Raw genomic sequence first — 23941 nt, 5'->3', positions numbered from 1 at the left:
CGTCGCTAAGGCTATGATTAAAGCATAGTAATATAAATATTGCAATAATATGAAACTCATTTTTTAAATGTAGCGAATCAATTGTACTGTTGTGTGAAAATGCCCAACAAACACTTAATTGTTAAAAAAAAAGTTGCAGAATAGAATGCATATTATGCTCTTATTTATGATTTTATTAATAGATCATATATATTTATTTGTATACAAGTTTTTTTATTTGTTGAAGCATGTATGTGGGTGTGCATGTATTTGGTTTTATAAGCATGGACATTTTCCAGAAGGATATATAAGAAACTATTAATGGTGAGTAAGGACTGGGACCAGGAAATCACGTTATACCATTCTTTCCTGCTGAATTTTCTTGCACGAACACAAAGTTTATCATTTAAAATACTGATGAATTGGGACTTCCCTGGTGGCGCAGTGGTTAAGAATCTGCCTGCCAATGCAGGAGATATGGGTTCGAGCCCTGACCAGGAAGATCCCACATGCCGCAGAGTAATTAAGCCCCCAAGCCACAACTACTGAGCCCGCGTGCCACAAGTACTGAAGCCCAAGCACCTAGAGCCTGTGCTCTGTAACAAGAGAAGCCACCGCAATGACAAGCCCATGCACCGCAACGAAGAGTAGCCCCCGCTCGCCGCAACTAGAGAAAAGCCTGTGCGCAGCAATGAAGACCTAACACGGCCAAAAATAAAAACAAATAAATAAATAAATTTATTTTAAAAAAAGAAAAGAACTCAATTGTCATAAATCCCTTGCCCTGGAGCAACTATTATCCCTGTAGATGAGAAGTCGCCACACCCACCCCTACACAGACTTTCTCCTAAGGGCCCATTCATCTATCCAAAAGATCATTTGTTTTCCCCTTAGTGCCCTTTTTCCCCAGACCCTTATTAAGAAGTCAACTGTTTTTGTTTAAGTGCATTTCTCTCTCTTTCCCTTAATAAGGTGTTATATATGTCCCAAATTCTAATTCCATCCTATTTCCACCTCTTTGAGTCACATTTTCTGTGAACTCCAGTGTATCCTTTCTTGAATAAAAATCTGTCTTTTCTTTTGCTAACTTGTTGTTTGTCAGTTTACTCTGAAGACTGACTCTCAAGCACAGAACCTAAAAGGTACAGGAAAAGTTTTTCCTCCCCAGCAGTACCAAACTATACTAACAGTTGTATTCTCTTCTACCACACACTTGCAGTAAAGAACAAAACAGTTTCACTTAAGAATGCCCTTGATGAAGCAGTAAAGAGTATTATTTTTATTAAATCTTGACCCTTGTATACACGTTTTTAATATGACTGTGGTGAAATGGGAAATACACAGAATGTCCTTCTGCTACATTGCACTTCTGCCACAAAGCACTAGAGCAGTTGAGCTGTGAGCTAAACTAGCCGCCTTGTTTTCATTTTAATTAAAAGAACTACTAACAGACAGCCATCCTATTTGCCCCTGGGCTTTAGGCTGGTATTTTCTACCAAAGGAACAAAGTGAGCCTGCTAGTTAAAAATAAAGAAATAAGCAAGTGACAACATTTGTTGCCAATGATAAAATATAGAATTTTTGGAAAACCTGTACAGCTTCCTGATGTGTTAACAACTTTTCTGATGAGATCAATAGTGACAACCAATGTCATCTTTTAATATTACATAGTGAAAGATGTTAACATTTGGAAGATCTGCATAACTCACTCAGTGAGCCAATATTTTTCTGAATGGCCAGCAAATTCATGCAAGGGTAGAGGATTCATTCTAAGTACAACACAGATGAATGGATTTTAATGTAACGGTAGACAAAAAGTTCATTTATCTGGTTTCAGATTCCACAGTGCAACTAGACTATAAATTATCACTTGTTGAGTTTTAGTATAGTACCTGTTTAAAAAAAAAATTCAGCTGTGTAAATTTGAAGATCTAACTGGCTTTACTCAACAATTCATGAATTGGAGGGCATCCCACCTAGAAAGCAGAAGGGCACTCTGATGGGTTGAACAAAAATGGAAGGTTTTTAAAGGCAGAAGGAGGGTGGGGCAAGGAAGCTATTAACAAAAGAAAAGAAAGGATTGTTTCAGGCCAGGTCACCTTCCTCTAGGGGAAGGATGAAGGTCTATCATGCAGATTAGCTGTTCTTCTTTTCTCAGGGGAGGAGGGGGATATAGAGAGGACCCATGTGACTGATTACCTCACTGGTGCTGACTAGAAAATTCCAGACTGGCAGATTAAGATTACATTCCTGGGTAAAGTCAAAACTACAATTATATCAGGTATTTAATCTAGGTTTGGTATCATAAGCTTCAGCATAAGTGACACCATTTAGGGCCTGTGGTTTTCTCTTTAACATACCCTAAAAGAATATCCACAAATTATCTGAAAGTAACATGTAAACAAAAGCATTTTTGGTTTTCAATAATATTTAAGAACATAAAGAGGTCCTGAAATCAAGAAGTTTGAGAACCACTGTTCTAGCTATTCTTACAAATCTACTTCTCCCTTTTACCTTCATAAACTCTCCAAGTTCTTCTAAAGACTCAAAGTAAGCAAAAGACAGAGAAACTTCTAGGCCACTTTTATTATCTGTGTTGATACCTCCTCTGAGGAAAAGAACTAACTGCCTGATTAGGATGGGGGAAAAGAGAAAGAAAAGTTAATATCTCAAAATATTATCTAACACACATGTAAAGCAATTTGCATAGTGCCTGCTCCAAGTAGCACTCAATAATGGCTGGTATCACCATCATCATCTTCTTCATCTTTATCACAGTTATGATTATTTCATCTTGTCCATGTTTCTAATGGTATTATACGCCAATGACTCTTGTACTTCCAAACTCTTGAGACAATGTATCCTAGAGTCTTTTAAATTCAGATCTTTCCATTTCCTTATGATTCAAAATACTGTCACCTCCCCAGACAGAGTGGGAGCCTGTGATGCTTGTAAATAGGTCACACTTGCAGAGATGTTTCCTGTTTTATCCCTGGGGAGAGTTTAGGTTTTGAAATTATTATTTCTCTGAAGGTCTTTTACTTATATACATATATATTTTTTTAATTTTTACTTTATTGAAGTATAGTTAACTTACAATGTTGTGTTACTTTCAGGTGTATCTCTGAAGGTCTTTTAAATCAGGGGATGTTCTTAAGCAGAAAGACTGAACTAGAAATTATAAACGAAAACCAGAAAGCATGGCAAGGAAAGGATTCACTAACTGACCTCCCACCACCCCTGAAACAAAAAGATTCTCAGGTAGAAAGCTCATAAATGAGGAATAACTACTAGGAACAATGCTTCCTATCACAATTTCAATGGAGTTTGTAGAAATGTGATTCAACAGATTTCTGAACCACAGGTAGCATATGAGAATGAAAAACTGACAGACTTTGAAACTGGAGAGGCCTGGGTTCAAATTCTGACTTAGGGACTTCTCTGGTGGAGCAGTGGTTAAGAATCCACCTGCCAAGGCAGGGGACATGGGTTCGAGCCCTGGTCCGGGAAGATCCTACATGCTGCGGAGAAAGTAAACCTGTGTGCCACAACTACTGAGCCTGTGCTCTAGAGCCCGAGAGCCACAACTATTGAGGCCACGTGCCACAACTACTGAAGCCCACGTGCCTAGAGCCCGTGCTCCACAACAAGGGAAACCACCACAATGAGAAGCCCACACACTGCAACGAAGAGTAGCCCGCGCTCGCGAAAGACAAAGACAAACAGCTAGAGAAAGCTGATGTGCAGCAACGAAGACCCAACTCGGCCAAAAATAAATACATAAATAAATTTAAATAAGTAAATTAATTAATTAATTTAAAAAAATAAAAATTCAAATTCTGACTTAGCCCTTCACTGTTTGTGTGATGTTAGTAAAAGGTTGGCTCTCCAAGCCCTAGTTTTCTGTTCAATGTGGATTCCACATGGTTCAATTTCATACTGAAAGAAACAAGGCCCAGTAGCCAAAACTCTTTCAAGAGGAATTCCCATTTTTTACTTGGTTTTCTCAAAGAACATCCTTTTTAAAAGATCCAATTTGTCACCCACAGCAATACTTAAAACCCTCCTTTTTCTTCTTTCTCATTCTCCCAAAGCTGCTCCAAAGCCCACTCTCTAAACCTCCACAAATCCCTCCTCATCTCTAGTCAGCTTGGCTAGTGTTTTATTTGTACCTTCTCTCTCCCTCCCCCACCCCCTTAGTTCTTTATTATGAATATTATTTTCAATTTCAAATTCTCTCCAATTTGCCCTTGGACTGCATTCTCCACAACAAAGGAACCCTGCCCCCACACCCTGCCACAAGCCAACATCCTACCCTGCTTCCCCCCAGCCTGGACCTATGCAGACTCCCCCTCTCCATTCTCTTAAACTTGAATCACAAAAACCTAAGGACCGTCACATCATCTGAAATTCGGCAGAGCCTTTGTAAAGTTAATTTTTCTCCAAAGATGGATCTTAAAAATGCCTCAACCCCCATAGATCTGGAGCCAAAGTCGTGTCAGTTTAACTTGAATGCTCAGCGACTCAAGAAAAGGATTACCAGCAACTTGATATTTTTCCCCTTTAGATTTTTTTCCAGAATAAATTAAATTAGAATCCCTCTCAATCTTCACGCTTTTCTTTTTCTTGGTTGTGCCACATGGCTTATGGGATCTTGGTTCCCCGAACACGGATTGAACCCCAGCCCTCGGCAGTGCGAGCGCAGAATCCTAACCACTGGACTGCCAGGTAATTTCCAATCTTCACTCTTTTTTTTTTTTTTCAGTACGCGGGCCTCTCACTGCTGTGGCCTCTCCCAATGTGGAGCACAGGCTCCGGACGCGCAGGCTCAGCGGCCATGGCTCACGGGACCAGCCGCTCCACGGCACGCGGGATCCTCCCGGACCGGGGCATGAACCCGCGTCCCCTGCATCGGCAGGCGGACCCCCAACCACTGCGCCACCAGGGAAGCCCTTCACTCTTTTAAGTAATATATATTTTTAAACAATTAGGTTGTCAAAAAAGAAAACAAAAAAAGCCCAAAGAACCAGAGTAGAAGAGAGAAAATTCTTCCTAGAAGTGGAGGAGAGGGAAGAAACTAAAGTGGGAAGGACAAAATTCTCTCTAAAGATCAAAAAGGGAAGAATGCACACACAAGATTAATAAAGCTTGTTGTTATAAAGCAATGTTAGTGCAATAAAATTTTTTTAAATAGAAAGTAAATCTTGTGTCTGCATCAAGAGTTGTTGTAAAGATTAAATGAACTGATGTACAGTACCATACATATAAAAGAACTTCCACAAATATATGACCCTTTGTGCATCTCCTGATTCTTAATCCCAGCCATTCATTCAACAAACATTTATTGAAATCCTATTTTGGATGCTACAGGAGACATAAAGTGAACATGTAACAGTGAAGGGCAAAATCTGACTCCATGTTGGATGTTTCTTTGACTTGAACTGTTGCTTTTATTATTATAATCATACATAATGGCCTGTCTCAGGGAACCCTGCCCCTCTGCCTGAATGTTAAACTAAAGTGCCTTTGTTCAGCTCACAGGGAGACAATCTGACCCCGTCTACCTGTGCATGGCTGCAGAAAAGAAGAAATTAACACATCCCCTCCTGATGCTGGCCAAGGTGAAACTAATGGCCTTTTTACTTTACTTCCTCACCTCCTCGCCCTCTCTGTTCTATAAAAGAAACTGGCATCCAGACCCCGATAAGATGTTTTTTGGGGGACACTAGTCTGCCATCTACTTGGTCTGCCGGCTTTCCGAATAAAGTCGCTATTCCTTGCCTCAACATTCATCTCCCGATTTATTGGCCTGTCGTGCGGCAAGCAGAGCGAGCTTGGACTCGGTAACAAACAAAGCATGATCCTTTAGGCAGAACGTTAAAAATCAATCCTGGAGACAGGAAGAGCAGTTTGAAGCCTGCAACTGCTCAAGCAAACTTGCAAAGGACTTGAACTAAGCAATGAGAGACCCAGTGAATGGGAAAGACACTGAGTTGGTAGAATGGATTGAACTTGACTGATGATTTGAGGTGGAAACTTGAAAAACAGAGCTGAATTTCAGGCTTATATCCTGGTTTGAGAAAAGACTGGAGAAGGAACTGGTTGGACATATGATAATAAGTTTAAAGAACCAGTAGAACCTTCACAATAGCATGCAATTGGACATGCAGTTCTGCAACTCTGAGAAGAGTGGTTAAGTCCATTCAACAAACTTTTACTGACCAACCATGCTGTGCAAGAAGGCCTGAACAGGATGTAGAAGTTATCAAAATGAGTCTTGTGCTAACTTGATTATGTGATAGAAATACAAATCTGTATCTTGTTTTTTTTCATTTGTAAGATAAAAATGGCAATATTTATCCAGCTCCTAGAAATCTGAGCATTGTGCAGTCATGGAGGGACACCTGAGATCTTTATGAGAAGCCCCTGAGATTTCTAGCGGGTCTTGGATTCTTTTTGAATTTTGCCTGTATATATTGATATATTAGTACAGGTTGATTCATATGGAATTGCTGATTTTCTACCATTTTGACTTACTAAAAAAGGGCAATTTCCCATGGTTGGCCTAAACAAGGCTATGTGATGCAGAACACTTTAAAGGAGGATATTTCTGAAGATAATCACATTATTTTCCAAATCTGTTGGAGTGGCCATTGGTCCTAGAAGGTTATTACCTAATTTTACCACTGAGCTCAGAGATGGTTTAAGATTTCACTGAAATTTTAATAAGTATTCTAGTTATAAAAGATGGTCTGCGGGCTTCCCTGGTGGCGCAGTGGTTGAGAGTCCGCCTGCCGATGCAGGGGACGCGGGTTCGTGCCCCGGTAGGGGAGGATCCCACATGCCGCGGAGCGGCTGGGCCCGTGGGCCATGGCCGCTGGGCCTGCGCGTCCAGAGCCTGTGCTCCGCAACGGGAGAGGCCACAACAGTGAGAGGCCCGCGTACCGCCAAAAAAAAAAAAAAAAAAAAAAAAAAAGATGGTCTGCTGTGAAAAAAAATGCATTTTGTCTACATTTTTAAAATTATAACACATTCACATTGCACTTTACAACTTACAAAGAGTTTCTATCTACTCTTTCTTATCTTACATTCACAAGTATAGTGTGAGATAAAAAATGCCAAACTAATTATTCCCATTTTATATATGAGGAAATAGGCTCAGAGAGATTAACTGACTATGCAGGTTTTGAGTGGCAGAATGAGGAATTGAACCCAAGGCTAGAGAACCACATAGACAAATTAGAAATAATGATATACATACACATAAGAATTTTTTATAAGAGGTTGGCTATTTTATGCTAATCTGGAGGCATTTCTATCTTTGTGTTGAGTATATTTTAAATTAATTTACTTTTGTATGGAGGGGTGCCAGTGGAAAGGTGGACAGATATTGTTCTGAAGTAACTGCTTATTACCAGGCCATCATTCCCTTGTAGCATCTTCGTTGTTCTTAATGAGAGACTGGCAAAGACTCTCTCCTTGACCAAACTTTAGTCAGCGTCCTCTGAATACTCTTCTCGACTAGGCCTTAACCTTTGGATTTCCATGTCTATCTTTGCATCACCCAGTTTTAGCAAGAATCCTGTTAAGTCACTTTAGAGAGTATCCCACACCCTTTATATCTGATCACCCTGGCTTACCTTCAGCAAGAATCCTATTAAGTCAGTTTAGCCAGAATCCCTCCTTACCCCTGATGTTTCCTCTTAGTGATTTGCCATCCACTGACTCTCACACTCTTCCCTGGCTATAAATCCTCACTTGATCACACTGTATTTGGAACTGAGCCCAGTTCTATACCGAAGTCTCTCCTCCCCTATTGCAATAGTTCTTGAATAAAATCTGTTTATAATGATTGAACCTCTCTCTGGTTCTGGCTTCTTTTAACAAGACATCCAGAAGCGACAGTGATTTCTGATTTTCTCTTTTATTATAGTGGTGGACTCAATGATGAATTAAGGCTGAAAAGCCCAGCTGCTATTTTTCTATGGTAAGTTGAAAAGTAGAAGTTGACCCGAAGAGGCTTACAAGGAACTTACTGAATCTGGTTTCAGATTTCCAAAGAAATATTGGAGGTGGTAGGAGAAAACAGGCACAGGGTTGCCAACTTTTTATTCAGACATATAAGAGCTTTAAAAAAAAGCCAACATATCACTTACTATATCACCATACTTTCCTAAAAGAAGAGATATGGTAAAACTAAAAACAGTAGGTTGGATATAATCTCAGAAGAGATTTCCCCTCAAAAATGAGAGTTGTGAATTTTACTCAGACATTCTCACTAGAGACCAGAGAAAACTTGGATATGTACTGGCACAGGTGGAAATCAAGACACCAGAGGGCTTTCTATATTCCTCTCACAGGGTTCAGAACACACTACCCCAAAATACAGTTCTTCGGCATATTGAATATTTTAAGAAGGAATTTTAGAAATGGCAAGTGCAGGAAGGACTATCTGACCTCCCCCCTTACCCCTGAAGCAGGTCATAAGACCCTCAGGTGAAAGAAGCCCTCCCTATACTCAGAGGAAAGAAGCATCCTTATCTCTGAAGATGGAGGGACACCAAGAAGAATCCAGATGGATAGGCCTTGCTAGGCTTTCTCCAGTTCACTACCCTGAGCTCATATCCTTTTATCCTATCATAGTTTTCCATGATTTTCCTCGCTTTATCAAACCTAGTATAAAAACTCTCAGGCTTAACTGTTTCTTCAGGTCTTCATTTCCTTATGAAGGCTCCCATGTGATGAAAACTTACATAAAATAAATGTGTATGCTTTTCTCCTGCTAATCTGTCTTTGTCAGTTTAATACTCAGGCCCAGCCAAGGACCTTATGAGGGTCAAGAAAAGTTTTTCCTCCTCTACACCTCCTATTTCTTTATCACTAAGAGTCTAATACATCCTGGTTAGATCTTTGATAATAATTCCATAACTTTATATGGTGTCAGGTGGTACTAAACTTTGTCTGGGAGGAAAAAATTTTCCTCTATCCTTCTAGGTTCTTTTGGCTGGTCAAAGAATTAAATTGACCTGAGATAGATTAGCAGGAGAAAATCAAACAAAAGTTTAATAAAATGTATAAATGGGAGAGACCTAGGAGAACTGAGTAACTCACCAAAATGGCCAAATCCCTCACCTTAAATACCATCCTCAGCTAAAGACAAAAGAGGATGCTGGGGGCAGTGATTTGGGACCTCAAAGGGGAGGAAGACAATTGACACGGAGATGGAAAAGGAAGTGTTTGGTAAACAAACGTTTGCTAGGCCATGCTGAGACAATAGGACAGAGAGGAGTTTTAACAAACAGACTTTGCTAGGTTTCTCCCTGTCCACACACCTAGTTCATACTGTAGCTGTCTTAGGTAATAGCTCCCTTCCTGCAACAGGTCCTCCCTCTATCCATTCTTCTAGGAAGTTAGGGGGAAAGTCAAAGGTTCTTCTTGAGACTTTTCAGCCTTAAAAATAAACAGCCTAGGGCTTCCTTGGTGGCGCAGTGGTTAAGAATCCGCCTGCCAATGCAGGGGACACGGGTTCGAGCCCTGGTCTGGGAAGATCCCACATGCCGCCGAGCAACTAAGCCCATGTGCCACAACTACTGAGCCTGCACTCTAAAGCCTGCACTCTAGAGCCCATGTGCCATAACTACTGAGCCTACATGCCACAAATATTGAAGCCCACGCACCTAGAACCCATGCTCTGCAATGAGAAGCCCGTGCATCACAATGAATAAGTAGCCCCTGCTGCCGCAATTAGAGTAAAGCCCGCGTGCAGCAACAAAGACCCAGTGCAGCCAAAAATTAAATAAAATAAATAAATTTTTTAAAAAATTAAAAAAAAATCAGCCTAAATGAATCCTCATGCCAAAGAAACACAATTTGGGGTGGCAAATTTTGCTCCCCTACAAGTTATTGTGGAGATCATTTTGTAATGTGTATAAATGTCAAACCACTATACTGTATACATGAAACTAATACTGTATGTCAACTATACTTCAATAAAAAATAATAATAATTCCATGAGTTTATCATTAACAGAGAAGTTTGCTTTGTCCATAGCATTTCACCAAAATTCAAGTGTTGAGGAGAGGTGCCAGCTTCAGAATTAGAATTAGTATTAGGAAGATCCTTAAGGAAGTTTACGGTTTGTGTATTCCACAACCTCTACTATTCTCTGTGGTTCAAATGCTATCTGGAGTTCAGAAGGATCTAGGCATAGGAGTGAGTGTGTGTGTGTGTGTGTGTGTGTGTATCTGTGTAGTCTAGCATGGAATAAAATTTCTTTCAGGTGAAAAAGCTACTCATTGTATTATCTTCTGCTTCTTCTCTCAGGAAAACTTTAAATATCTAAAACAGCTCCTATTTTCATATAGATCAGGATCTGCTTAGAAGCAAGATTTCCTTGTGAGTCAGAGGCAAAAGATTTAGGAAATGATTTGAATGCCATTCTCTTCATGAAGAGGGTTAACCCTTATTGTTCTTTAACTTAAAATTTTTTGCTTTTAAAATTATATGTGTTTATTGTAGGAAATTTAGAAAAGCATAAAATAAAGTAAAAATAACTCAGAATCTCAACACATGGAGAAAACAATCATGAATATTTTAGTATATATCGTCCATTCTTTTTCTACAAATATGTATAAACTTTAAAAAATTGGAATCAGAATTCATCTACTATTTTTAGTGCTTTCACTTATATCATTAGTGGGCAAAACATGATTTTTGATGCTCATTTAGTATTATTGTATCCTATGAATTAACTATAACATACTTAGTCATTCTCTTGATTTTGGTTGTTTCAATTTTTCAATATTGTATAAAAAGCTGTTCTGAACATTCCTGTTCATCTTTATTGATGCCCTTATTGGTTTTTTTGTTTTTGTTTTTGTTTTTGTTTTTGCAGTACGCGGGCTTCTCACTGTTGTGGAGCACAGGCTCCGGACGCGCAGGCTCAGCAGCCATGACTCACGGGCCTAGCCGCTCCGCAGCATGTGGGATCTTCCCGGACCGGGGCATGAACCCGTGTTCCGCGCACCGGCAGGCGGACTCTCAACCACTGCGCCACCAGGGAAGCCCTGATGCCCTTATTTTTTTTCCTTAGAGTAAGTGCCAGTGGAAGGATGACTGAATCAAAGGGTATGTACAGGGCTTCCCTGGTGGCGCGGTGGTTGAGAGTCCACCTGCCGATGCAGGGGACACGGGTTCGTGCCCCGGTCTGGGAAGATCCCACATGCCGCGGTGCGGCTGGGCCCGTGAGCCATGGCCGCTGAGCCTGTGCGTCTGGAGCCGGTGCTCCACAACGGAAGAGGTCACAACAGTGAGAGGCCCAAGTACCGCAAAAAAAAAAAAAAAAAAAAAAAAAAAAAGGGTATGTATATTTGTAAGAGTTTTGAAACAAATTGCTCATCAAAGAGGGCATTCCCACAAATGATGTTCAAAAGTTCGCATTTTGGGACTGCCCTGGCAGTCCAGTGGTTAAGACTCCATGCTTTCACTAAAGGGGGTGTGGGTTCGATCCCTGGTGGGGGAACTAAGATTCCGCATGTGGTGCGGCCAAAAAGAAAAAAAAAGTTCGCATTTCATTGTGCTTACCCAGTGCTGAATATTTTTATCATTCTAGATCTCAAGCAATTTGATGGTAGAACAATAATATCTCATTGTTTTTATTTGAATTTCTTTAATTACTAGTGGATTTAAACATTTTTTCACATTTGTAGGTCACTTTGATTTCTTATTTTGTTATTCTTCAATATTTTGTTTACGTTTTTATGTAGTCAAAGTTATCATTTTCATTCATTTGCCATTATTCTTCTTTGTCAGCTTTTTGTTTGTTTGTTTTGTTTAGGAAAACTCCAACCTGGCAACAGATTCCTATTCATCTATCACTTCTTCTAAGTATTCATATGATTTCTATTTTTGAACCACATCTAGAATTCCCATTATAAGGTTAAACAAAGTGGGAAATCTTGCTTTATCCCAACTTTAACTGGTGTTTCATAGATTAGTATGATGTTTTGGTTATTGGTCTGAAATTCCTTAACTCCTAAATTATTACTTATCATTATATTATCATGTCTTCATAGTTACTCTCCATAAATATTACTGAGATCAATCTGTTACATTTCTGTATTCTAGAGACAGAACTTAAACCAAAGTGCAGATCATCAAGCACACAAATAAACATTAAAAAGATATCTTGAATATGATATTCTGATTTAAGGTGTTATTTTAATAACCCTCATAAAATGCAAGATATGCATATAGTTTACTATTTGGTTCTTCCCCCTTATTCATATTGTTACTATTATTCTTACTTCTACAATTGAACATTCCTAGTATATTTGCAGCATATTTGACATTGCACCAATTAGCTCATCTCTACTTCGTTTTCTCTGGGTTAAATATTATGTTCAATTTTTTTAATTAATTAATTTATTTATTTGTTTGTCTGTTTATTTATGGCTGTGTTGGGTCTTTGTTTCTGTGCGTGGGCTTTCTCTACTTGTGGCAAGTGGGGGCCACTCTTCATTGCGGTGCACGGGCCTCTCACTATCGCGGCCTCTCTTGTTGCGGAGCACAGGCTCCAGACGCACAGGCTCAGTAGTTGTGGCTCACGGGCCCAGTTGCTCCGCGGCATGTGGGATCTTCCCGGACCGGGGCACGAACCCGTGTCCACTGCAACGGCAGGCAGATTCTCAACCACTGCGCCACCAGGGAAGCCCTATTATGTTCAAATTTTAAGAGAGTCTGAACATATTAAATATTGAAATGTGTAATATTCCTATTATCATTGCTGGGTTCTTAAATATGGCAAATTTATGACAGCATAGATAGAAAAACGAGATGAAACAAGGCAGAGAAACTCTGTCAAATACCACGTAGTTTCAGCAGTAACTATTTTAGTAATGATCATTTTCATAGAGCAACTGATTTTCAGCTAAAGGGAATTCCTTCACTGTTCCAGACAGCAAATGTTTATTAACTAGGTTCTCAGGTTTAATTCTCAGAAGGGTTTTGCTTAGCAATATCTCAAGCTACATTAATTGAGGGTGAATTTGAAGAATGGCAGTGTTTCCCATATTCCTTGTGATACTTCTTTCCTGACTCCGCTTAACTTTCTATATCTACCTTTATATCATTTCTCCAACTCTTTTCTTTTCTTTTTTTTTTTTTTTTTTTTTTTTTTTTTGCAGTACATGGGCCTCTCACTGTTGTGGCCTCTCCCATTGCGGAGCACAGGCTCCGGACACACAGGCTCAGCAGCCATGGCTCACGGGCCCAGCCTCTCCGTGGCATGCGGGATCTTCCCGGACCGGGGCACGAACCCGTGTCCCCTGCATCGGCAGGCGGACTCTCAACCACTGCGCCACCAGGGAAGCCCCAACTCTTTTCTTTTAGTTTTTCCTTTCAACAACTTATTTTCCCCAACTTCTCTTCTTTTTTTTTTTTTTGCGGTATGTGGGCCTCTCATTGCTGTGGCCTCTCCCGTTGCGGAGCACAGCCTCCAGACACGCAGGCTCAGCGGCCATGGCTCACGGGCCCAGCCGCTCCACGGTATGTGGGATCTTCCCGGACCGGGGCACGAACCCGTGTCCCCTGTATCGGCAGGTGGACTCTAAACCACTGCGCCACCAGGGAAGCCCCAATTCTCTTCTTTATAAGTGCCTCCAGACTTGGTGAAACCATAAAGATTTCTGCTTCAAAGATTATGTAGAACCAGTGCTATGCAGGACAATGGTTACATGCAAAACAGTTTTGAGTATCAAGGTCACGGACAGGAGCAGTACTCAATACTGAGAAGAAAACAGAGTGTGCTTTGCACAAACTATAACTGAACCCTTGTCTTTGCTTCAGGCAAAATGCCTTCATTTGCTTCCCTCCTATATCTCATTCTTGCTCTTGGCCATCGTCAATGAAAATCTACTGCTAATTTGCTATAAATAATTAAGGTGATTCCTAGACTTCTTTCTCTCATATTAAAATTTCTAATAGTAGTGGAGTAAAGAACTGGGGTTTTTCCACTCTCATCCAGCAAAATACATCACAATGGGTTCCTACAGAAAGGACTGCTACGTGGTCACCCAACCCCACATCTCAGTGCTAAACAAATAGAAACACACTAGAGAATTCAGGAATATTTACTAAAGCACTTTTCTTTGGTTGCAGCTCCTGATCTAGGGTAGTACTTCTCAATTTTGGGGTACTGAAAAGTCATCTGGGGTGCTTAATAAACTATTGATTCCTGGACTCTAAATCTAGAGATTATGATTTGGTAGGTCTCTAGTGGAATCCAGGAATCTCTGAATTTACTAAACATCTTAACTGATTCTGATGCAGGTGATCAGAAACACTAGTCTGGGATTTTTCCTATTGACCTAAAAGCTAACCATCCTTATTGGTTCTATTATTGGCCAATTATTTTCGAATTTTTTAGTTTCTCCATTTTCGAAACTGAGAAGATCAATCTGACCAATCTGATTCCTTGGGGTTAGGTAAAGTTGAACATAAATATGTTGGCATTTATTCCAGAAGACAGACACCAATATGTTGAACAAAAAGAACTGACTGGGGCTTCCCTGGTGGCGCAGTGGTTGAGAGTCCGCCTGCCAATGCAGGGGACACGGGTTCGTGCCCCGGTCTGGGAAGATCCCACATGCCGTGGAGCGGCTGGGCCCGTGAGCCATGGCCGCTGAGCCTGAGCGTCCGGAGCCTGTCCTCCACAGTGGGAGAGGCCACAGCAGTGAGAGGCCCGCGTACCACAAAAAAAAGAAGAACTGACTGCTTTAAATGAATGAGTGATTAAAATAACAACATACAAATGATAAATTAAAATCAAAATAAAACTGGGAATGGAGAAAGGACTGGGAGGAGGGAGGGTAACCTTTATGTAGGTAAACCAGAATCATCTCTCTCTACGATAAAGCTTCTCAGTCCTAATCCACAGTATCTTCATACTGCAGGGAGCTGTCACAGGGTGCACCTCCTTAGGAGGCAAATTTTTCTTTGGTCTGTGGGCCTGCCTTGCCTACTGGGGTGTGTCAAGCTTGACAATTTCTGAAGGAGAAATGTAAGCCAATGCTCTACCAACATCAGAAACTAGCCCTGATAAACATGTAACCCCATTTACATTAATTATTAAATTCTCTTAGAAATAATCTAAGGAAAAATCTAAAATATAAAAAAATATATGCCATAAACAAAACATTTGGGCTAGTGGTTATTTTTGTAGGAGAGAAAGAGAACAGGATGCAACCAAAGAGAAGCATACAGGTGGGCTTCTAAGTTACAGGCAATGTTTTATTTCTTAAGTTGGAAGTGGATACTCAGCGGTTCATTTTATTATTAACTTTTAAGCTGTTCATATATGCTTTATATAAATTTTGTATTTGATATAAATCACCTTAAATCAAAAAATACCAAAAAAATCTGTATTTTAAATTATAGTCATTTCAGTGTTATTTATAATATCAGTAACAACAGCATAAAATGGAAGCAGCCTATTGGAATGGTTAAAGTGAACATTGGTTCATCCATACGCTGAATGGAATATTATTCAGTTATTTTAAATATGGTTATGTAGCACTATGGGGGAAAAAAAAGCTTATGATAAGTTACCAAAAATTATGTGACAAAATCTTTTAACTGGATGATTACAACTCTGTAAACAGTTGTTCAAAGAATAAAAATGTATGCTACTATGATATAATGATTATTTTTAGTAAAAGGGATTATGAGTGTTTTCCCCCTTGCTTTTTCTAATTATCTTTAGTGTGATCATGTTGTTTTTAATAATTAAACTTTCTATTACAAAAAAAAAGATTTCCTCAAAAATCATTTTTTGGTTCCACTATAAATTAACATGACCAGAAATTACACTGGCTTCTAAGATTTTACACAGGGGAAAGTTTTCATGAAAAACAATAAAAAGTCAGAAAATGACATCTTTCCTTCAGATGTTTCTCAGCAGCCTCTCAGCCTCTGCACCTCAGAAAACAAATGCACTGTGCTAAGATTCAATTGTTTGCCAAGAGTTGAGCTGCCCCTCCTTTTTCCTATCATTGGCCAGCCTGCCTTTCCATCTCCAACAACCTCCAGTATCTTGGTCACACACACCTCACAGCAAGATGCTGACTAATCCTAAGACTAGGGCAGCTTATTAGGCAACCTTTCACACAGTGCCCATTGCTACTCATTGCACAATATATTTGACTGGGAATGATAAATGCCATGGTTTACATTTGACTCCAGTCACCCTGTCAGTGCCAGCAGCTTAAGTGTGTAAATATCACCCACTGCCTTTAGAAAGATGCTGACATTATGTTCTGGGCTCCCTAATGTTGTGTAACATGAGAGAGGGGAGCAGGGGTGAACCTATGAGGACGAATGAGAAGCAGATGAGTATATTAACCACCTTCTGCCTTATTTCTGAAAGAAATGAAAAGCTGGACACTTATGAGTTGTAGCTACAAATAAACGTACTTTTAAGATTTAGAATTTAAGAACCTGAACAGGCAAACAAATCAATACTTTTCATATGTTTCTATTAATCCATCGATAAGAAGTAAACCTCTGAGGCAGGAACATTATATCAGTGACTAAAGTAAGTCAAATGGGGAAAAGCAATTGCCGTATTATTTAAAATTCTGTCATAATTTTATCAATGTTACGATACAGAATGTATTTGACTGAAGAAACCACTATGAAGAGACGTTTCTGTGCTTTTTTTCTTGAGACTGCAAGCTCCTCTTAAAAAAACCCTGAAGCCATTCTCAGGTTAGGGGGTTAAAAGAGGGAAAAAAAAGACTCCAAATGAGAGGAGAATAAGGGTTTCAATTGTGATTTGTTCTGAGAATAAATATTATCTTACCCAGATCGTTAAGTCTGTGGGAATATGCAGCACACACAGTTCGGTCCATTTACTGAAGCTAGATTAGTTATTTTTAGAGTCTTCTATCTCCCATATGTACACAGTGTGACAGTAACGCTAATACAAAGGCCACGTGCAAATTTCGTTTGCTAACAAGATTCCAGACCACTAATGAAAGGACATGGGGTTCTTTAGCTAAAAAAACACGGATATCCACCTACACCTTCTTTTGAGTGTGAAAGAATAGCAAAATATATTTCTTTTTTATTTGGTTACAAAGAGTATGCTTTTAAATAGTGTAATAGAGTAAGGCAAAGGCTAGCTTCCCTTTGATAAGGTAGACTCATATGGAAAGTTATGCAATGGTTAGCAAGATTACACTCCAGTCAATCTAGTCACATTTCCTCAAGACTGAGAAGGACAAAGGAAGTTCCTTAGAATAAGTACCTTTGTATAACAGGTCTGAATCATACTAGGAAACACTAACCAGATCATCTACTTTGACTTGCTCTTTCATTAATATTCAGAAATTACCATGGTCAGAACCTCATCAACCGACAAAACCTGAGTGTAGAAGGTGTTTCCAACTTGGACTTGTTTCCAACAGGAGCAAAAGGCCAAAACACCTTCTGCTTGATGAATCACCAACAACTACCTTATTGTTCTAGGTGTAATTGGTATCCCTGCTAAAAATTCAATCCCAAATTAAATGTCTATGAGGAAGAATTTCACCTGTGGCCCCTAAGGAATTATTTTCAACCTCATTTTTACTATTTTTTGAGTGGGGGCAAAGAAAATGGCCAGAATAGATTTTATGGGTTATACTCTAAATGATGGTGATTCTTGCCCTGGCTTACTTCCAAGGTGAATATGATTATTTTCTTCCTTAAAAACAAATAAAACAAAAAACTGATAGGAAGAGTAGACCTCAGGAAACAGGAGACTAAGAAAATATATTAAATATACTCTTAAGATTCAGATATACTTTCTTTTTTCCCCCAAACTCACTTCAAATAGCTGGCTGACTCAAGTTTTCCTGATCCCTATGCTGGGCTATGCCTGGATTTTTAAAATGAATTTAGCTGAGGAATAGGTATTTACAATATTGGGGAGTATTCATAAGATTATTATTTTATTTATATTTTCTTCATAGAAATATAAGCAATTTGCAAGTTGAAGGATTTTTGTTTTTACAAAGCATATTGCAAACAGCAACAGATCATCTGAAGCAGTTTTCATAAATTTTTATTTATTCTCAGTTATTTTCTCTCTCTTGTTGGAATACTAGCCTATAATGTTATAAAGGTTTTGACCTTCTTTCTGTATATTAGCTGCTAGACTAGAATTACAAGAGAACTTCTCTCATCTGTGGTAGGACCTATACCTGGTAGAGTGGTACATTTAAAGTCAGCAGTCAAATACGGCCAAATGCTACTCTTTCCACTTCTGAGTTAAGGAAATTGAAGCCCGGATACTGACTAAATGGCTTAATCTGGATTACAAAATCAGTCAATGGACTGAAAGCCATTAGTAGGTGACAAGACTCTTGATTCAAAACTCAGTCTTTCCACTAGACCACATTACTTTAGATAATTACAGTGTAAAAACTATTGAGAGGGGAAAACAACTGAGGGAAACAGCAGATGTAACTGAATATTTTGAAAAATTTTAATAAGAGCCTAAAATAAGCCAATATATGATGTAGAGCAATGGTAAAGGTAAATACATAGGTAAGCATAAAAGATAGTATGAATGTATTTTTGTTTGTAACTCTTTTATTCTTGCATCTTATTTAAGAAACAACTGCATAAAGCAACGATTATAAAACTGAGTTGATGGGTATATGATATATAAAGTTGTAACTATATGTCAATAATAGCACTTGGAGAAGGGAATAAAATTTATGGAATAAAATTTTTGTATACTATTGAAATTCAGTTGGTATTAATCCAAACTTGGTTATTTTAAAATTAATACATTAGCTCTAGGGACTTCCCTGGTGGCCCAGTGGTAAAGAATCTGCCTTCCAATGCAAGGGACGTGGGTTCAATCCCTGGTCAGGCAACTAAGATCCCACATGCCGCAGGGCAAAGAAGCGCACACGCCACAACTACTGAGCTTGCATGCCTCAGTTAGGGAGCCCGCGTGCTGCAAACTACAGTGCCCATGTGCTCTGGAACTGGCACGCCACAACTACAGAGCCCACACGCCCTGAAGCCTGTGCACCACAACTAGAGAGAAGCCCATGTGCCTCAATGAAGATCCCGCATGTCGCAACTAAGACCTGATGCAGCCAAAATAATAATAATAATAATAATAATAATAAACAAATCTTTTTTTTAAAAAAGATGTTAACTTTAATCCTTAGCATAACCACTAAGAAAAGAACTCAGAAACATATAGTAAAAGAAACCACAAAGGAATTGAAACGATATACCAAAAAATAACCACTTAACAAAAAAGAAAGCAGTAATGGAGGAATAAAATAGACATAAAACACACAGAAAACAAATAACAAAATGGCAGATGTAAGAACTATGTTATCAATAATTACCTTAATTTTAAACAGACTAAACACTTCAATCAAAAGGCATAAATTTGAAGAATGGATAAAAAAATGATTCAACTATATGCTGTTTATAAAAGACAAACTGGATTCAAAAATACAAATAAGTTGAAAGGAAAAGAATGCAAAAATATACACCACACAGAACAGTACTCAAAAGAGAGCTGGAGTGGCTATACTAATACCAGACAAAATAGATTTTAAGGGAATTCCCTGACAGACTAGTGGTTAGGACTCTGCACTTTCATTGCCGAGGGCTCGGGTTTGATCCCTGATTGGGGAACTAAGATCCCACAAGCCACATGGCCCAAGAAAAGTAGATTTTAAGACAAAAATTGTTACTAGAGGCAAAGAAGGATATATTATAATGATAAAAGGATCAGTCTGTTGGGAAGACATAACTATAAATATATATGCACCTAACAACAAAGTCCCAAAATACATGAAGTAAAAACTAATAAAACTGAAGGGAGACATAGATAGTTCAACAATAATAATTGGTGACTTCACTACTCCACTTTCAATGATGACCAGAACAACCAAACAGATGATCAGTAAGGGAAGAGAAGACTTGAACAATATTATAAACCAACTAGACCTAAGGGACATTCACCCAACTAAAACAGAATGCACATTCTTCTCCAGTATACATGGAAACATCTCCATGACTTAAAATAAGTACAAAACATGTACACTGAAAACTATAAAATATTACTGAAAGATTAAAGATGAACTAAACAAATGGAAAATATCTCATGTTTATAAATTGGGAAACATTATTAAAATGGCAATACTTCCCAAACTGATGTGAATACTCAATGTAATCTCTATCAAAATCAGAGCTTGTTTATTTTTAAACTTTATATTTTTTTTGGCTGTACCAGCTGCTTGTGGGATCTTAGTTCCCCAACCAAGGATTGAACCCAGGCCCCCTGCAGTGGAAGCTCCAAGTCCTAACCACTGGACCACCAGGGAATTCCCATCAGAGCTTGTTTAGACATGGAAGCAACCTAAACATCCATCGACAGATGAATGGATAAAGAAGATGTGGTACATATACACAATGGAATATTACTTAGACATAAAAAAATGCCATTTGAAGCAACATGGATGGACCTAGAGATTATCATACTAAGTGAAGTAAGTCAGACAAAAAGACAAATATCATATGATATTGCTTACATGTGGAATCTAAAAAAATGATACAAACGAACTTATTTATAAAACAGAAATAGAGTCACAGATGTAGAAGACAAACTTATGGCTACCAGGGGAGAAAAGCAGGGAGGGCTAAATTGGGAGATTGGGATTGACATATACACACTACTATATGTAAAGTAGATAACTAATAAGGACCTACTGTATAGCACAGGGAACTCTACTCAATACTCTGTAATGATCTATATGGGAAAAGAGTCTAAAAAAGAGTGGATAGGGACTTCCCTGGTGGTCCAGTGGTTAAGACTTCGAGCTCCCAATGCAGGGGGCCTGGGTTTGATCCCTGGTCAGGGAACTAGATCCCACATGCTACAACTAAGAGCCCATATGCTGCAACTAAATGATCCTGCATGCCACAACTAAGTCCCAGAGCAGCCAAATAAATAAATATTTTTAAAAAATAAACATAAGGGACTTCCCTGGAGGTGCAGTGGTTAAGAATCCGCCTACCAATGCAGGTGACATGGGTTTGATCCCTGGTCCGGGAAGATACCACATGCCGCAAAGCAATTAAGCTCGTGCACCACTACTGAGCCTGCGCTCTAGAGCCCGCAAGCCACAACTACTGAGCCTGCGTGCCACAGCGTGCCCCAACTACTGAAGCCTGTGCGCCTAGAGCCCGTGCTCCGCAACAAGGGAAGCCACCGCAATGAGAGGCCCATGCACTGCAACGCAGAGCAGCCCCCACTCACCACAATTATAGAAAGCCCACACACAGCAACAAACACCCAATGTAGCCAAAAATAAAATTAAAAATTAAAAAAATAATAAAGATAAATAAATATCTTAAAAAACATTAAAAAGAGTGGATATGTGGATATGTATAAATGATTTACTTTGCTGTACAGGAGAAACTAATACAATATTGTAAATCAACTATACTCCAACAAAAATTTAAAAAATAATAAAAGTCAGACACCAATCTCAAAAAAAAATTCAGAGCCTTTTCTTTTTTTACAATTGACAAGCTGACCTTAAAATTCATATGGAAATGCAAACAAACCAGAATAGCCAAAATGATCTTAAAAAGAAGAACAACACTGGAGACTTCACACTTCATGATTTCAAAACTACAAAGCTACGGTAATAAACTCAGGGTGGTGCTGGAATAAGGACAGAAATTCAGATCAACGAAACATAATTGAGAGTCCAGATAAACCTTTACACTCATGGAAAGTTGATTTTCAACAAAGGTGCCAAGGCGAGTCATGGGGAAATAATAGTCTTTTCAACAAATAGTGCTGAGACAATTGGATATTCATGTGCAAATAAGAATAAAGTTGGACTCCTACCTCACAACATATACAAAAATTAATTTAGAATAGATCATAAACCTAAATGTAAGAGCTTAAATTATAAAACTCTTAGAAGAAAACATAAATGTAAATATCCACGATCTTGAATTAAGCAATGGTTTCTTAGATTCTGAAAGCACACATGACAAAAGAAAAAAATAGATAAATTGGACTTCATAAAAATTTTAAACTTTTGTGCTTCACAAAACACCATCCAGAAACTGAGGGACTTCCCTGGTGGGGTAGTGGTTAAGAATCTGCCTGCCAATGCAGGGGACATGGGTTTGAGCCCTGGTCCAGGAAGATCACATATGCTGCAGAGCAACTCAGCCTGTGCACCACAACTACTGAGCCTGTCCTCTGGAGCCCGAGAGCCACAACTACTGAGCCCACGCACCACAACTACTGAAGCCCACGTGCCTAGAGTCCACGCTCCGCAACAAGAGAAGCCCCTGCAGTGAGAAGTCTGTGCACCGCAATGAAGAGTAGCCCCCACTTGACACAACTAGAGAAAGCCCGCGCGCAGCAACGAAGACCCAACGCAACCAAAAATAAATTAATTAATTAAAAAAAAAATTAACTGAAAAGGTGGGACTTCCCTGGTGGTGCAGGGGTTAAGAATCTGCCTGCCATGCAGGGGACACGGGTTCGGTACAACTACTGAGCCCGAGCGCCACAACTACTGAAACCCATGTGCCTAGACCCCATGCTCCGCGACAGGAGAACCCACTGCAATAAGAAGCCTGCACACCGAAACGAAGAGTAGCCTCTGCTCGCTGCAACTAGGGAAAGCCCACATGCAGCAATGAAGACCCAACGCAGCCAAAAAAATAAAAGAAACTGAAAAGGCAACACACAGGATTGGAGACTATATTTGCAAATTATATCTCTGACAAGGGACTTATATCCAGAATATTTAAAGAACTCATAACTCAACAATGAAAAAACGAATAACCCAATCTTAAAATGCATGAATTTGAACAGATTTTTTTCCAAAGAAGGTATATGAAGAGCCAATAAGCACATAAAAAATGCTCAACGTCATTAGTCATTAGGAAAATGCAAATAAAAATCACAATGAGATACTACTTCACTCTCACTAGGATGGCTATTATTAAAAAAGACACTTTGGGCTGGAACTGCCATCTTCCAGTCATTCACCAAAATGACAAACACAAATGGAAAGAAGAGAAGCACCTTCTATATGTTCTCTAGGCCTTTTCGAAAACATATTGTTGTTCCTTTGGCCACATACATGCAAACCTACAAAGAAGGTGATATTGTAAACCTCAGGGGAATGGCACTATTCAAAGAGGAATGCCCCACAAATGTTACCAAGGCAAAACTGGAAGAGTCTACTATATTACCCAGCATGCTGTTGGCACTGTTGTAAACAAACGAGTTAAGGGCAAGAATCTTGCCAAGAGAATTAACGTATATACTGAGTGTATTAAACATTCTTAAGAGCCAAGATAGCTTCCTGAAACGTGTGAAGGAAAATAATCAGAAAAAGAAGGAAGCCAAAGACAGTGGTACTTGGATTCAACTAAAGCACCAGCCTGTTTCACCCAGAGAAGCAAATTTTGTAAAAACCAATGGAAAGGAGCCTAAACTGCTGAAACCCATTCCCTATGAATTCACGGCATGAAAGGTATAAAAAAAAAATAAAAGGCCTTGGGACTGTTATAAAAACCACTGAACTGTACACTTTAAAAGCATTAATTGTATATGAATTATATTTCAATAAAGCTACTATTAAAAGTATAAATATACATATATTTAATGTACACACATGTGTATATACAAAGTTTATATATTTAAATGTATACATATGTGTATATATGATATATATGATGCACACATCAGAAAATTGAATATAAAACTAAAGAAAGTGAATAATAAAAAAATCTTGAAATCATCTAATGATGATTTTCAAAGAAAAACTAGTAGAGATATCATTTCCGTGAAAGCTTCGTGGTTAATTTCCTTGGTCAAGAAGCTGCCTGCCTTAATCTCTAGATTACC

The 23941-nt window shown here is 39.0% G+C and overlaps 1 protein-coding gene and 1 pseudogene across 2 annotated transcripts in view; one reads left to right on the top strand and one right to left on the bottom strand.

Moving 5' to 3' along the window:
* LOC309802902 (uncharacterized protein) overlaps nucleotides 1-23941 on the bottom strand; it is a gene marked incomplete at its 5' end in the record, with an annotated part of 71436 nt that overhangs the window by 37190 nt on the left and 10305 nt on the right. The gene's annotated exons all lie outside the window — the stretch shown is intronic.
* LOC309803091 (large ribosomal subunit protein eL21-like) lies at nucleotides 23082-23564 on the top strand (annotated as a pseudogene). The gene has a single exon. The product of its transcript is annotated as a large ribosomal subunit protein eL21-like (transcript).

Source organism: Mesoplodon mirus (genome assembly GCF_964341445.2).
Source record: "Mesoplodon mirus genome assembly, chromosome: 4".
Taxonomy (NCBI): Eukaryota; Metazoa; Chordata; class Mammalia; order Artiodactyla; family Ziphiidae; genus Mesoplodon; species Mesoplodon mirus.
This window is presented reverse-complemented; position numbering and strand designations above follow the sequence as displayed.